The 13974-nt window shown below is 44.4% G+C and overlaps 1 protein-coding gene across 2 annotated transcripts in view; it reads left to right on the top strand.

Annotated features, from left to right (window-relative positions):
- Positions 1 to 13974, top strand: part of TRMO (tRNA methyltransferase O) — a 227917-nt gene that overhangs the window by 141924 nt on the left and 72019 nt on the right. The gene's annotated exons all lie outside the window — the stretch shown is intronic.

The following is a 13974-nucleotide window of genomic DNA, read 5'->3' as shown; positions in this document are numbered from 1 at the left end:
AGCTGTCTATTAATTAGTGAACATTCACCATTGAACCATCTTGGTCCATGTTGTACTCCCGGGATTGGTTTAGATAGTATAGATTTGATACCCTCGCATAATTTTGAGAAGGCACCAATTACCTCAGGGTTAAAATCATGTATTGACAAACATGAATCAATGAGACTCTGGTAGTCCCTAACCATCTTAGAAAAGAGATCAGTGTTTTTAACTCCTCGCCAGACTAATCGGAGGTTATCTGTAGAGGGTATCAAGTTCCTGGCACCACACTCGTTATTGTATGTCGGCTTTGGGGCCATTCTCGATTCTATTATAATAGGGTTGTGGTCACCATGAGTAATTGGAACAACCTTGGCTTTTGTTAAACAATCCCCGAGGATCGGGGAAATAAAAACATAGTCTATAGTAGAGGCACTACCCCTTCCTCTAAATGTCGGTTCGGGGAGGTCTTTGTTGTTATTAACCGCAGCAATTTCCATCACATTTAGCAAATTATGATTAAGCAAGTGGTCACGTAATTCAATGCCCCTTTTACATCGATGTATCTTAGTACTATGTCCTGGGGTTGAGGTGATATCCCTAGGGATTTTGGTGTTAAAATCACCCCCCAAACAGATACCAACATTATTACCATGGCTGTTGTGTTGATGTAGGTATGAAATAAAATTGAACAAATTAAAAAAATGTATGTTGGGTGCAGAATAAAAATCGTTATTATAAAAATTAATGAAACATATAGATATACCCCTTCTATATATTAACGCATGAAATGTATCTTTTTTCGAGTCTAAAACCTTTACACTACCTCCAGCAGCAATATTGATCCAAATTGAAAGTCCACCGGACGGCGGAACAAGCTTAGGAATGGAGGCAAGAGTGTTAAAACATTCAAACATTAATCTTGCGTGGCCCAGGTCTCCTGAAACATAAGCATATCCTACTCTTGTACTATATCTAGCCAATCTGGTAAAGATATTTTTGACTCTTACCTAGCAACATTCCAACTGAGTCCTTTTAAATTGCAATCATTAGTTACTTTATTTAACATGGCATATTCCATTGGCTATGGGGAATGTTCATCTATATTTGATGCGGAACTGGGTTAGTTGGTTACCAGGTGAGACAATGGTAGGAACCTGTTGTGCGTGAATGGGAAGGGGGCGTCGTTTACCGAGGGCCAGCAACCGGCTTCTAAAAATAGCCTAACGGTAATGAGTGTGGGGTTGATAGTGAAATCTTCCTGTGCCCTCAATAATGATCTAACCATGAACGGCCTGCGAAAGTTAATCACTATGCAGTCCCCCTCAATGTCCTTCGGTGACACCCCCCAACCACCCTACTCTTCTTACAATGATAATGCTTTTCATATCTGACACCTTAAACCTCCTATGTTTGGATAGCCAGTCCACACATTTATTGCATAGTTGATGCCAGGTCTCCCCCTGTTCTTTCTTAAGGGCTGGCACCCCTGCCAGCACTAAAACGTAGGGGTATGCTTCTGGTGGCAGGCCAAGTACCTCCATATTAGACTCGGATTGTCCCTTTCTCTTGAAGTTAGGTAAGCTACTATTCAGACTACCTAACTTTGAGTTCTCCACGGATAAGCTAATCGCTGGTTCAGACTGGCTAGTGGAGGGCAGATTTGGAGCAATCCTAGATATGTTTAGTCTATTTTCATGCTCGTCATTAAGCTTGGGTATAAAAAATTCCTTAACTTTGCTACATGTTACACATGAGTTATCAGGCAAAGGACCTTTAAGCAGAGTTGCGATCAATGGTTCAGGTTTTTGCCTAGCATCAATTAATAAGGGCAAACCCGCCCCTGCGGTAGCAACAGTCTGAATAGTCTCTTGTTGTCCACTCATTTTGTTCATTATGGTGTCCAAACGGTCTACTCATTCCCAAAGCAAGGCAACGTTCTTGTCTATCAACTCTTTTGTTCGTGTAAAGACAGTATCAACAATAGTATCGAGACGTGCGTCTCCAAAGATACTATGTGTTGATGTAGGAGATACATCACTCTGTGTGCTGATAGAACTCATTTGTGCCACCTCAGGATTATGAACAATTGATGGAGGTTGTATCCCCGAGCTCAAAACAGTACAGGATGAACTTGAACAGGTGGGTTGTTTCCCTTTAGAACTGGCGGGCTTTCCAGGCATCCTTTTGCGCTTGGAACTGTGGTGGGCGCTAATATGTTCATATTTAACTGTGGTTTAGGGATTTCAGCACCCTTAGAGCTGCCACTAGAGAGAGTTATATTGTTAGCAGTAGTTCCCTGGGATATCATGGAACTGGAATTATAGGTATAGGACTGACTGCGGATTGGGTAGTTGAATCTTCTGGCAGCCCTCCCAGGGATAAACGTCGTTCAGTGAGTTCAACTTCACTAGAAACAATGCTGAAAACCCTTTCTAACATGCTATCTATACTAGTGGTTGCATGGCACAATGTCAGTGTCCCTGTGCACTTCCCCCATGATTAACACTTAAAGACTGTTCGAAATAGTGGGAAACTCACCTGAGTCACTTAACCATTAGCTGTTAGTAGATGCCTCTTCCTGGTGCAGACGGGCGTGCATCCCGGGCTGCGGGAGACTGACAGCGTCTATGTAGCCCTCGCGCCTCCTGGCACATCACGTTCGTGGCGTCAGCCGCGTTATTAGTTAGGGGCTGTAGTCCCCGGTCACGGCAGACAGCAGCAGGTAATGATGGTGTTGTGGATCCTGCGCTGCTGAAGACCGGCAGCGTCTATGTAGCCCTCGTGCCTCCTGGCGCTTAATGTTCTCGGGGTCAGCCGCTATATTAGCTGGGGGCTGTAGTCCTAAGTCACGGCAGGCAGCAGTAGGGAGTGATGGCATTGTGGATCCCGCGCTGCGGGAGACCGACAGCGTCTATGTAACCCTTGCGCCTCCTGGCACATCACATTCATGGCATCAGCCCCGTTGTTAGCTGGGGGCTGTAGTCCCCGGTCATGGCAGGCAGCAGCAGGGAGTGATGGCATTGTGGATGCACTGATTGAAAATTTTTGAGCAAATTGTGCATGCACTTGTGCAATCACCTCATGGGTTACTTCTCTCTCCTAAAGAATCTGAGTCTTAATTGCCACAAGGTTGTTGGAGAGGACATTAAATGTGAAGACATTACGCTACAGCAGACATCCGTATTAAACGATATAACATTGGTGGTAAAAGAGCAGGGTAGGCCTAAAATCTGTGTTGAGACTAAAGAGATGAAGAGTTCACTTGAAATTAGAATGCATGACCAGCAAGGTCTTAGTTAAAGGAATTTGTTTGTGAGCTTGAAGGAATTTATGGTCTTAGCACACATGCTGTTGTCCCAGCAAATTAAAAACATGATTGAAGAATAGGAGCAAGAGAGTAAATTAGCCACGAGTACACATAATCTGAAAAGAGGTATTGGGAGCAGAACGATAAAGCACACATGCAAATACACAAGCATTCAAAAGTAGTGAATAGTTAGTTTGTTAAGCATTGTTTGAACTGCAATAAATAATGTGTAAGAAATATGTTAAAGGTTTAGGGATACAGGTGATGTGACCTTTTGTAACAAACAAGTCACTGCTAAGTAACTCATTATTTGACCTTTTGTAATGAGCATTGTTCATGTTGTTGTATAAGAAGCTGCCTGTGAAGCAGCAAATTGAGACCAGCTATTTACCCGTGTGTAGATGGTGACTCTTCCTGCCATGACAGTAAAAAGCCGTGTTTGGCTTGCCAAGAGCAGTTTTGTCTTTTTCTATATTTTAAGTTGCCCCTTAACATTTGGCAAGCCAGATAGGAGTCCCTTTTGCCCTCAACCATCGGCTGCCACCGTAATACGACCAACCCTCACTGCATAGATCATTGCACATCTTTGATGAGGTAAGCAGACACTGTATTCTCTAAAGTTCTGCATATTCACAGGGCGAGTAGGATTGCCATCTTTAAGGTGAGGACAACGCGGTCTTGGGGCCATATGTATGGAGGAAATCAGCAGTGTCCAATGTATGACACAAAACACCCCTCGCAAAATAAGGAATCGCAAATTTTGTGATTCCCTATTTTGCAATTGCATTTAAGGAATTGCAAATTGCAATTCCTTAAATGCAATGTAAGAAGCACAATTAAAGTGCGATTTGGCCATAAGGAATCGCAATTTACCACCAACTTCAAGTTGATGGTAATTTGCGATTCCTTTGAAAAATGCACTTTTTAGCATTTTTAAAGGTGCCATGTGACTCACATACATGCCCTTAAGGCATGTATGTGTGCCACATGTGCACACATGCACATTTCAGGGGTGCAACAGGGTGTCATAGCCTTTTGCGATTCTCGAATAGTGATTCGCAAAAAATCGCTATTTGAGAATCGCAAATGGACATTTTCATACATATGGCCCTTAGTTCCATGTTTTGTATATACTGTATGACTTGTCTTGCTGGCAATGGCAATCACAAATGCCGGGGGGTGGAATTTAATAAAATATCTACTTGTCCATATGGCAGTTTGCTTCATAAATCTACTTGTCCTGTAACAAAATCCACTTGACCCTTTGGTGCCATGTAGTGCGGCGACAAATTATGACAGCAATCTCATTCTATTAGAGCTCTGATATAGCCTCTCTGCTTATGCCAGGGCTCATACCATAGTAGTGTTTGAATACTTGCAATCAACTAATGTTGCCACGTTTCCGCAGATCTACCTACTGGGGCTGACGGTAGTGGTAAGCAATAGTTCCATGGTTAAAATGCCCCTTTGAGAGTTTTAAGGGTTTCAACAACCCTTCTCTAATCTTTTCCCATACTGAGAAATGTTGGAAATATACTGCTGACAATGGCAGACGTAAACCTTCTTCCAAAATTGGGAAAAAAGTGGTTGGAGGAAAAATGATTTTGCAAACACTCAGATTTTCGCATGAGCAAATCTATACATGCATATTTGCTCATGCTAAAATGCACTTCACAAATATTTTCTTGGAGTGCTATTTCTTGTCCTACTTCTGTAAATTATTGGGAATTCACGAAAGCTGTATAGCTGCACCTAATGCAAGTACATATTTTATGGGTCCACTTTCTTTAATAATTGGGCCCCTTATTTGGTCTGGCCTTGTCCATGACCTATTGCATTTATTAAAATCTTGTCTCTCTCTCTCTTTATCGGCTGGCTTCACTGTCAGTGACAGCATTCAGCTCTTTCACAAGGAGCATATCGGCACACAAAGTAGTTCTGTTCAATGCCAGTAACTACTGTGGCAGTGGGTGCTTTTTGAGACTAAAAACTGTATTTGCTTTTGCCAATGTTTGTTATAATAGTGAGGGCCCGGCAGCTGCCACACCTATAATGTTGTACAAAAACCATGCCAAAACAAGTCACACATTGACAAAACTAAAGAGCTGACCACTAATTTCAGACCTACTGGCTTTGCCAATGCTTGTTTATTTTTATTTCCCATAATCTTATTGAAACTGGTTACACTCATTTTACATTATGAATATTTTTGGGGAATACTCGCATGCATCAACACGTTACTAAATGATTCTGCAAAGTAATGGTACCTGAAATTTGACAGTAGTTTAGCAAAAAAAAAATTTTCCTGCTTTAGTTTTTTTATCAACATTTTATTTTGAAAGCAAAGAATCATCAATCTTACTTTCAAGCCTCGTAAATCAGGGAGGATTCTAGGAGCATTATACATAGCCTCATATTGCTAAACTTTGAAAACGTGTACACATTTTTATACTGGAACCACTGTCAGTAGTGCAGTCAGAGCTTACAACTTAATAATAAAAGCTTTCATTTAGTGAAACATAAATACAAGTTTAAACAGCATTAACATATGGGCAAAAATATTACCTTAACTGCAGACAGTGCCCTTTCCTGATCCATAATGTGGAACTACAAACTGGCAGCCAAAGGGATTGTGCTACAGGGGATTGGGCCGGCTTGTCCCAAGGACAAAATACATATGGAAACTTATTGATCTTGACTCCCGACAATATGTCCTGGGCGTCAGGCTATAGGAATTCCACATCCCTGCACATGTAGTGCAAATATAAGGATATAAGATTATCGCATGGAAGATTATGTTCATGTGTTGTACAATATTAAGTTAAGGCGCTGCATAGTCTATAGATTGTTTATCCCAATATAAAGTTGGAAGTGGTCATTGTGGGTGATTATAAGTTGGGTTTCCAATATGTGTTTCAATATTTGAAATAGAGGGACGGCTGAAAGGTTGATGCTGCTAAACTTTACCTCTAAGTGCGATCTGGACACTTGAAGTACCGTCCTGGACCTAATGTCCAGAAGTCATTCCATGATCTCTGAGACGCATGGTTTGAGGGTTATCCTCTCTTGAGCTCAGAGGGAAGTGGCTCGTTGCTGCCAACAGCTTTTATCGTTTAAAGTCAAAACAATTGTGATTAACATTTAGAAGTATTTGGAATTCTCATATTTTTAAAATGTTGAAGATTGGTGTGTGTGTATGCATGCAAATAGAAATGCAGCCACAGAGTGATGTTGTACAATGTTGGATTGTGTTATTATGAGGTGTAATGTTTAACATATGACTGAAAAAGCAAATTGACTGATTTCTTGTTTGTAAGGATTAGTGTAAAAAATGTAAAGAAGAAATATTGAATAGACAGATAAAAGTTAATTTGCAAAGGTTGTTAGAAACACGGGGAGATTATGGAGACTGCCTTAGAGCACATGCAAAAGACCTTTCAAGGTGACCAGAAAAATTAAAAAAATATTGTCAAGAGTTGTTTCTTGCACGAAAACAGTAATGCAGAAAACAAACTAAGGGCAAGTGGTGGGAGTGTTGACAAGATGCTTACAGGTATCAGGCTTGCTGGCACTAAACTTTGGCACTCATTTGTTTCGGATAAGGGCAGTGACGAAGTGTGTCTAGCCGGGGATGGAGGAAGACAGACTGAAGGGTTTCACAGGTGGCATTCATGAATCTGCCGGCACTCCTTGGTGCACACTGTAAGGCAATTTGTAGACAACCAGCTGGGGCAGGATAAAGATGATGCCAATGTATATTTGTGTGGGTTTGGTGGGATGTGTTGGGACAAGTGGTGCTGGCCTCATGGGAGTACAAGGCAAAGTGAGGCCATCCTGATGTTTTGGTCATTCATCTAGGGAATAGTTATTTGGTGCAATAAACTGGGCTGGATTTGCGGAAGTCTATGTAACGGGACCTGAAAATGATGATGGTCAGCTGGGTTTCAACAGATGTTGGGCAAGAACAGGGGTATGCAGGAAGCAGGCCAGCTGTTGTAAGGAGTGGTTATGTACCAGGTGTCCAAAAAGAAGGAAAATAGAGGGGTAGTAGCTCCTATTAGGAGCAAGGGGCCTCACACCCCAAGAGGTGTCATGCTTCATCATCGGGCAGCTCCTCGTTGGGCTGGCGCTGCAATGCCCAACGGGCCCTGCAAGGGGGCTCTTTGCCAGAGGTCTTTTCTTTTTGCCGATGTGCAGTCTGAGGGGTGGAGGTGCATATGTTTAGAGAGTAATATGAGTAGAGGTGGGAGATGGTAAGTGTAGGATAAAAATAGCTAAAGCGATCCCATAGGATTCCTTTATTGACTGGGGTCCTATGCTATAGTAAAAACAAAGGACTTTAGAAATGTGGCTAGAGAGTGGAAATTTCAACCTCTCAAGCTCAAATTAGTGTGTGTGCAGTAAAGGGGGGTCACATGTTTCATGTCTATTATAGTCCCAGGGAATCTTAGCAGTTTGCCAGGACCAAGGGATCCTCGTCTACTCAAGCAGGGACGGTATAAGTGTGTGTCAGTGAGGTGCCGTACCCTATGATTTGGACTCGTGATGTAGTCCCACATAAAAAGATATACAGTATTCCTTCTGGATTCACCTGGAGGGGGAACAAACATTTACACGGTTAAATAACCAAGGCAACTTGTGATATCGAGGCCATGGTGTACAGTGTTTGGTGAGGGAACATTGCAGAACTCTAAAAACAGTAATTAATCTTTTGGGAGATGAAACGTGATTGTGATTGTAAAAACAAGATAATTCATTAAAAACAATTATAGAAATAGATCCATCTAAGTCCAGAGAAATACATTTGTTAGTCATTCATGCAACTGGTTTTAACAGTATTAGTTTGGCTGTTCAAGAAGTTTAGTGTGACCTTTAACATGGGGCTGTCCCGCGAAGGCGTGGTGGAGTGCCATCGCGGGAATGCCCCAGCACATGTGACCCTGTCACCCTGCCAAATACGTTGCTCGGTAAAGGCTTGTAGGCTCCATGGTGATTTACCTAAAAGGAAAGGGGAGGGGCTACTTGCCCCAGCAGTGACATCTGGGATGCTCGCACAATAGCAAGAAAGGAGCCTGCAAGGAGAAGTACAATTGGATGCCCGAAAGCATGGGTGGTTGAGTTGGGTGGAATAGAAAGGTGCCTTAGAATACTCAAGCAGAGGGTGGCTGTTTTACCCCAGCACCGGTAAACAGGCAGGGCATTCCTGGTCCCTTAAGTCGGGGTGGTCAGCTGGGTGAACGGAAATGGCCTTATTGAAACAGCTACCGGGTGCTGAAGCCGGAGTGCTAAGTATCAAGGGGGGATGCCGGGAGGATCTCTTCCCGGGAAGTCACCGAGGGCTCTCAGACTCGTTAAGAGTGCCAAAAACTGGAGGGAAGCAAGGCGGCCCAAGCCCAGTAAATGCTGACCAGGAGAGAGTACTTACTATTATTAGAGCTCCTGAAGGTACGTGACCTACCCCACATCGGCCGTCATGGAAAGTGACACTTTCCTGCCTGGACAGGATTCTTATCTGTTGCAGGCCAGGCTTGGTTTTGAAGACTAGAGCGCGAACCTGGTGTCGAATTAGTCAATCCACGGGCACCATATTGTGTTACCAATTACCGGCGCCATCTTGGAGTGGTGTCAAGCCATATGCGCCATACTTAAGCAATTATTTGGCATAATGGTGTGATTGGAACTATCTGCTATTCCTTGCATTTAAAGCAAAGAAAGATGATATATGTCATGCAGAGATAGGGTGATTGGTTCTGGTGGCAGGTACTGCATGTCACTATGTGGTAACTTGGAATGTTGGCCCTCAGTAGAGGTGTATACATGGCAGGACTCGGAGGACTGCAGCCACCCGTCTGCGCATGTAAAACAGACCAGCGGGTTAAAAAGGAGGAGCTGGCAAGAAGGTCTGGTGCCTTTAGTAGAAGTTGATTACATGAAAGTCACATAAAAGGTATTTACTAAATGGCTGGGCATGGTGCGAGCCGTCAAATCAGGGCGGGACATCTAATTTCGAGATGTGGTTCGTGGGGAGACTCAGGTGAGTCAAGTAGTATGGAGGTAGCCAATTGGGAGCAGATCCACCTAAACAATGGTGAAGTCAGAGTGGTCGGATACACAGACCCAGTTAGGCCGGGTAGGGGGGGCACATGCAATGTTTTCGGTATGCCATTGGGGTCGACATTTTAGGGCAGGAAATAGTGTTACTGTGACACCTCTACCCATGGTATTTTGTCATTTAGTCCTATGCAGTGCGTTGCAAGACGGTAAACCCATCATTGTTCTTTATTTAAAAAAAAGGGCTTCTTTGGTTATGTGCATGGGCCTCAAGTATCGTCCAGTGTATGTCCTCCGGTGTGTGGCCCATATCAATGTAATGGGTAAACATTTTGGTCGTTGTCCTACCACACCTTATATTGCTGCAGTGTTCAGTAATTTTGTTTTTTACTGCCCTTGTTGTTATCCCTACATAACGTTTTTAGCTAGGGCATGTGATGATATATATTCAGTTTTTTGTGTTGCATTTGTGTTGGATTTTTTAATCCACACATCTGTAGTGCTCAGATCGATCTGTTTGGAGGGTTGTGTTAGGGGACACACACTGCATGAACCACATGGGTGGTGGCCTGTCACAGGCAGCAGACCCCACAGTGATTGTGACGGCCTTGGTCTTGGAGTGGTTGGTCTTCTGTGTACATTAATGTCCTTAATGTTGTCAGTTTGTTTATAAGCAAAACTGGGTGTGGTGGGAGACATGGCTCCTGTATGTATCGCCCAGTGTTTCTTAATGATTTTCTGTATGTGATTTGAGTGCGGTGTGAAGGACGTGACACCGATAATGACATCAGTAGATTCTCGCCCACGGGTTTCTAGTAGTCCCTCTCTGTTATTTCTAGCTCTCTTATCGGCTCTTTGCACCACGTTTTGGGGATACTGCCTCACTACTAGATCCGAGCTCAAGGATTGGGCTTGCTGTTTATAGTCATCAATGGTGTTGCAATTGTGGCGTAGTCATAGAAACTACCCAAACAGGAGGTTGTCATGTAGGTGTTTGAGATGATGACTGTCATACCTGAGTAGACTGTTGCTGTCTGTTGTTTTTTTGTACATCGTGGTCCTAAGGTATCCTCCTGTAAGTGAAATCAGTAAGTCTAGAAATGGTAGTTTTGTGGTGGAGACATTCTTACTAAACCTCAGATATGGGTTTAGTGTGTTAATCCACTCACAGAAATCCTGGCAGGTGGTCAAAGTGCCCTGCCACAGGATGAGTATGCCGTCGATATACTTCTGCCAAACAAGGATATTGGTCTGGTAGGGGTTACTGTCCACCAGGATGTGTTTCTTCTAGAAGTTGGCCATAGAGGAAGGCTAGACTTGGGACAAAGGTACTGCCCATTGAGGTACCCTGTGTTTGATTGTACAGCTGGTCCTCAAATTGAAAGAGATTCTCCTTCAGTGCTAAGGTAGCACACTATAATAAAGCTCACTGGGGTTGGGGATGTCCAGTCCTCTGCCATGAGGATGGTTTCTGTCACTTCTAGGGTGGCGTCCTGGGGTATGTTGGTATACAGAGCCTCTACATCTAGAGTGACTAGCAGATCAACGGAGGCAACGTTGTTCAGACCCTCAAGGAGATCCAGGACATCGGTGGTGTCCTTGAGGAAGGATGGAGTTTTTGTCACCAGGGGCTTCAAAATGTGATCACAAAGTTATTAAAGTGGTTCTAATATAGAGCCGATCCCTGACACTATGGATCTGCCTGGTGGGGGTCTGGTGTTTTTGTGAATCTCTGGCAGGGTGTAGAAATAGGGTATCCTTAGGTGGTCATTGATAAGGAAGGCGGATTCCTTCTTTCTAATCCAGCCCTGTGACTGCTGAGAAAACCATTGAGTGTATGTGGGTGCTCAGTCACCCAGTGGGCACCCACTACTACTACTACACCTAAAGGGGGTGTAGTAGTCCGGGTTGGTCAGTTGGCATTTGCATTCTAAGGTGCAGTCATCGATGTTCATAATGACTGTTGTCCATCCTTTGTCAGCTGGTTTTATGGTAATCACAGTGTTGTTCCCAAGGGTCCGCATAGCGACAGTCTGTAGTTTGGACATATTGTAGAAGGGAGACTTACGTGGACATTTTTCTCCACATCTCTGAGGACTGCTTGTTCAAAAGTTAAGACCTCATGTGGAACCATCCTTGGTGTGGGCGTGAAAATGGAAGGGTTATGGAGGCCTCAGTCCGGATTTTCCATGTTCAGTTTGTCTAGAAAGAAGGCATGTAGGTGGATTTTTCTGAAGAAGCAGTGCCATTCCTGTGCGGTACTAAATTTGTCTTCCTTGGGCGTGTGGCCAAATCCCAAGCTTCTGCTTAGGACACTCCTTTCCACCTCAGACAGAAATCTAGTCAATAAGTTGCCCACCCATTTAGTAAATACCTTGTATGTGACTTCCATGTAATCAACTTCTACTAAAGGCACAAGACCTTCTTACCAGCTCCCCTTCCCCGTCTGTTTTACGTGCGAAGCTGGGTGGCTGCAGTCCCCAAAGTCCTGCCATGTAAACCCCTCCACTGAGGGCCAACATTCCAAGTTACCACCTAGTGACATGGAGTACCCGCCACCAGAACCAATCACCCTATCGCTGCATGACATATATAATCTTTCTTTGCTTTAAATCCGAGAAATAGCGGGTAGTTTCCGTCACACCATTATGCCAAATAATTGCTTGGGTACGACGCATATCGCTTGACACCACTCCAAGTAGACGCCTATAGTTGGAAAAACAATATGGCGCCTGTGGATTGACTGATTCAATACCAGGTTTGCACTGTAGTTTTCAAAACCACACCCAGCCTGCCGGAGTTAAGAATCCTGTCCAGTCGGGAAAGTGGCACTTTCCGTGACAGCCGAAAGCGGGGTTGGTCCCATACCTTCAGGAGCTCTAATAATAGTAAGTACTCTCTCCTGGACCGCAATAGTTTCCCGCCACACCAACGTGTGAGCATGCGGCATTACTGGACTTGGGCCGCCTTGCTTCCCTCTGGGTTTTGGCACTCTAACGAGTTCCAGAGCCTATGGTCACATCCCGGGAAGCGATCCTCCCAGCATCCCTCCTTGATACTTGGCACTCCGGCTTTAGACTCCTGGAACCGTTTCAGTGAGGCCATTACCATTCACCCACCTGACCACCCTGACATAAGGGACCAGGAATGCCCTGCCTGTTTACCGGTGCTGGGGTTAAACAGCCACTCTCTGATTGAGTAATCTACAGCACCTTTCTATTCCACCCAACTCAACCACCCCTGCTTTCGGGCTTCTAATTGTACGCTTGCAGGCTCCTTTCCCGCTATTGTGCGAGCGTCCCGGATATCACTTCTGGGGCAAGTAGCTCCCCACTCCCCCTTTTAGGTAAGTCACCATGGAGTCTACAAGCCTTTACCTGGCAAATTATTTGGCAGGGTGACAGGGTCACATGCGCTGGGGCACTCCCGTGATGACACACCACCCCCGCTTTCGCCAGACATCCCCATGTTAAAGGCCACACAAACCTTCTGGTACTGCCATACGAATACCGTTAAAACCACGAACTATGCATGAATGACTAACAAATATATTTCTCTGGATCGATTTCTATAATTGTTTTAATGAATTACCTTGCTTTATGTTCACAAACACATGTTTCATCTCCCGAATGATTAATTACTGTTTTTAGAGTGTTCTGCAACATTCCCTTACCAGCCACTCTACACCATGGCCTCTATGTCACTATTTGCCTTGGTTATTTAACCGTGTCAAGGTTTGTTCCCTCTCCAGGTGAATCCAGAAGATATATTGTATATCTGCGTATGTGAGACTGCATTGCAAGTCCAAATTATTGGGTACAGGAACACACAGACACACCTATACCGTCCCTACTTGAGTAGACGACCATCCCTTGGTCCTTGCGAAATGCCAAGATCCCTTGGACTAAGCATGAAACATGCCCCCTTCACTGCACACACACTAATTTGAGCTTGAGAGGCTGCACTTTCCCCTCTCTAGCCACAACTCTACAGTCCTTTGTTTTTGCTATAGCATAGGAGCCCAGCCAATAAAGGATTTCTATGGTATCCCTATAGCTATTTGTATCCAACACTTACCCTCTCCCACCTCTACTCATAATTACTCTCTACACGTATGCCCCTTCACCCCTCAGACTGCACATCGGCAAAAAGCCCCCATGTGGGACCCATTGGGCATTGCAGCGCCAGCCCAACGAGGAGTTGCCCGATGATGAAGCATGACACCTCTTAGGGTGTGTGACGGCCCTTGCCCTTAATAGGAGCTACTCCCCCCTCTATTTTACCTCCTTTTTGGACACGTGTTACATAACCACTCCTTACTACTGCCAACTCGCCTGCCCCTCTTCTGTATACTCTAGGAACTGCATGCACCTGTTCTTGCCTTTCATACATAGGGGCACGCATGCTTTACCTATCAAGCCCCCGTCCCTTTCCTCATGATTTGCATTTTAACAGATGTTCTCTGGACTAACCTGTTGCCTATGAGGGTGTGAAGGGGCATGCAGTGGCCTGCTGAGATAGAGCCAGAAGGAGCTGAACAGAGAGATGATTGATTTCTGCAACGCGAGGTGTGCGGGTGATAGCACATCAGAGCATTCTTTTTTGAGTCCCTGCATTTGTTCATGCACAGTGGT

This window comes from Triturus cristatus, chromosome 2_1 (assembly GCF_964204655.1).
Source record: "Triturus cristatus chromosome 2_1, aTriCri1.1, whole genome shotgun sequence".
NCBI lineage: Eukaryota > Metazoa > Chordata > Amphibia > Caudata > Salamandridae > Triturus > Triturus cristatus.
This window is presented reverse-complemented; position numbering and strand designations above follow the sequence as displayed.